Source organism: Arachis stenosperma, chromosome 9 (genome assembly GCF_014773155.1).
Source record: "Arachis stenosperma cultivar V10309 chromosome 9, arast.V10309.gnm1.PFL2, whole genome shotgun sequence".
Lineage (NCBI taxonomy): Eukaryota > Viridiplantae > Streptophyta > Magnoliopsida > Fabales > Fabaceae > Arachis > Arachis stenosperma.
This window is the reverse complement of record NC_080385.1, coordinates 141,738,080-141,741,485: the sequence shown is the minus strand read 5'-3', so window position 1 is coordinate 141,741,485 and position 3,406 is coordinate 141,738,080.

Below are 3,406 nucleotides of genomic sequence, written 5' to 3'. Positions count from 1 at the left end.
TTTAGACCCTCCTAACCATGATGCTCAAAGCCTTGGATCATTGCTCTTGCCTTTTGTTTTAAGAGCTATTGGCTTTTTCTTTTTCTCTCTTTTTTTCGTTTTCTTTCTCTCTTTTTTTTTTTCGCTTTTTTCTTTCTCTTTCTCTTCTTTTTCTTGCTGCTTTTTCTTGCTTCAGAATAAATTTTTTTTTGGATTTTTCATATTACCAATAATTATTTACCTTTTCGTTACTCTTTCAAGAGCCAACACACTTAACTTCAACATCAAATATGCACTGTTAATTCATTCATTCAAAAGGTAAAAGTAATGCCACAACATCACATAATTAGACTATTCTTATTATATAACTTGAGTTTATATCTCATTTTTCTTTTTCAAAAATTTTTCTTTTAAGTATGGTGAAAGATACATGGGATATTTCATAGCCTTAAGACATAACAAAGATGATCATGCACTAGAAACAGGAAACAAATAATAAAACAATGGAAAGCAGAAAAATAACACAGGCAAGGGAATGGAACGTGACCACCTTAGTGACGGCGGCTACTACTTCCTCTAGTGGATCCAATGAGCGTTTAAGCTCTCTATATCTCGTCCTTGTCTTTGTTGCTCTTCCCTCATAGCTCTTTGATCTTCTCTTATTTCCTGGAGATGGTGGACTGTTCCTGGTGTTTCCATCCTCAACTGATCCATGTTGGAGCTCAATTCCCCTAGAGAAGTATTCAGTTGATCCCAATAATTTTGCGGAGGAAAATGCATCCCTTGAGGCATCTCAGAGATTTCTTGTTGAGGCAGCTCCACTCTTTGCTATGGTCCATGTGCGGCTCTCTAACATGCTCCATCATTCTTTTAGTGATGGGCTTGTCCTCTTCAATGGGATGTCTCCTTCTATGACAATTCCAGATGAATTGCATAAGTGACAGATAAGATGTGGGAATGCCAACCTTGCTTGGGTGAGGGCTTTTCTACCACCTTGTACAGTTCTTGAGGTATCACCTCATGTACCTCCACCTCATTCCCAAGCATGATGCAATGAATGATGATGGCTCGGTCGATAGTCACTTTGGACCGGTTATTAGTAGGGATGATAGAGCGTTGCATGAATTCCAACCATCCTCTAGCTACGGGCTTGAGGTCAAGCCTTCTTAGGGACAGACTTGCCTTGAGCATCCTTCTTCCACTGAGCGCCTTCCACACAAATGTTTGAAAGGACTTGGTCCAGCCTCTAATCGAAATTGACTCTTCTAGTGTAAGGGTGTGAATCTCCTTGCATTAATGGTAACTGGAGCGCCAACCTTACACTTTCCGGGCTGAAATCCAAGAGACGCTCTTGGACCATGGTGCGCCAATTTTTGGGATTTGGGTTCATACCAGTGTCATACGTTTTGGTGACCCAAGCATTGGCATAAAACTCTTGCACCATTAAGATCCCAACTTCCGGGATAGGATTGGTCAGAACTTCCCAACCTCTTCTCCAGATTTCTTATTGGATCTTCAGGTACTCATCTTTTTTTAATTCGAATTTGGCCCCGGGATCACTGTCCTCTTACACATTATTTTATAATAATGTTCTTCATGCTTCTTGGTGTAGAATCTGTAAGGATTAAAAACAGCTATTGGTGTTGGTAGGTCGTCTTCTTTCTTACTTTTTGAAGTGGGTCTTCCACTCTTTGGAGCCATGGAGTTCGATTGAAGGATAAAGCAAGGCTCTTCCCACACCAAACTTAAAAGTATTACTCGTCCCCGAGCAAAAAAAGAAGAAGAAGAGACGAAGAGGAGAAGAATGGAATGGAGGATGGATGAGGGAGTTAGTGTGGTATGAATGGTATATATAGGGAGGGTGGGGTGGGTTTCGAAAATTAAATAGATAAAGATAGTAAAGATATGATTCAAACCTTGGTGAAAGTTAAGAAAGATAAGTTTTAAAATTGTTAAAGCATTAAAGATATGAAAAGATAAAACAAAAGATAAGATATAAAGTATTGAAGATATGAACAAGATTTGAAGTTTAACAAAAGATATGAAAAGAATTGAAAAAGATTTGAAATTTTGAAAAAATATTTAAGAAAGAATTAAGAAAGATTTGAAAAGATTTAAGCTTTGAAAAGAAATTAAAATTAAAAGATAATGTTTGAAAGATTCTTGTTTAAAAGAGAGGATTAAAAGATAAATTTGGAAAGATATGGGTTGAAAAAGTCAAAATTTCCTAACTTTGTTGGGGCGTCGAACGCCCAGAAAACTCTTATTCTGGCGTTCAACGCCAAGGTTATGCTCCACATGGGCGTTGAACACCTAGCCAGTGCTCCGTGGCTGGCGTTCAACGCCAGCTTTCCATCCCCCTTAGGGGTTGAACGCCCTGCCATTGCTCCCTGGCTAGCGTTCGAGACCAACTTCTTGCACCAAGTAGGGCGTTAGACGCCCCAAAGGGGGTCCTTCCCTAGCGTTCAACGCCATCATGCTGCTCCCTCTTGGGTGTTGAACACCATCCTTCCCTTAATTTTTATACTCTAACCCACCCTCACTCTTCTCCCAGCACCGCAACCCTCATTCCCCAAACCCAACACTTAGCAGCTTTAGAAAACAAAAGAAAGAAATAAAGGAAGAAGAGAGAACGCAAAAGACAGAGAAGTGAAGAGAGGAAGGGACGCACTAGCGCTGGTGGGCCTCGCGATTGCTGTCACTGTCGAACCAAGAGAGAGAGAGAGAGAGAGAGAGAACCAGAAGAAAGGAAGAACGGCGTTGTTCAGCCATTCTTTGTCGCGGCTTAAGCTCGTTGCCGCCGCCACTGCTGTCCGCTATCGTCCATGGGTGAAGCCAGAGAGAGAGAGAGAGAGAGAGAGAGAGAGCGAGACGATGCAACGCGAGGAAGGAGGCGAAGATGTCGCGTCACTGTAGCCAAGTTTCGTCGCCGTCATCGTCGTGAGTGGCATCGCCATTATTGTTGAGTCCTGCCGTTATCGGAGCTCCATTTCTGCTATTGGAGATGCAGTCACCGAGCCTTTGTCACCAGAAAACGGCGCTACCATCGATGAGAACCACTGCCAGTAAGGGTCTTGTTTCTAGTTTTCGTTCTTTTGAAATCCAAAAACATTATCGTCACTGCATGGTTGTTACAATTGCCATCACCCGAGCTTTTGGTCACTGTGGTCGCTTGAGATAGTTGTCGAACCCTCTGCCAAATTAGTTCAAAGGTCGCTGCTACTTTGTTCTTTTGTTGCAGTAAGTTTCCCTGCTTGACTACCCTCGTTGTTAGTGTTCTGTTATGGGTTATTAAGAATTTTGCAACATTGATGTTTTAGGATTGAGTTATCAAAGTTGCATGTTGAAGTAAAAGTTGTTTCTGTTGTTGCGGAAGTAAGAGGAGCGGTGGATACAACTGCTGCTGTTACGGGCCGAGGGAAAAGGA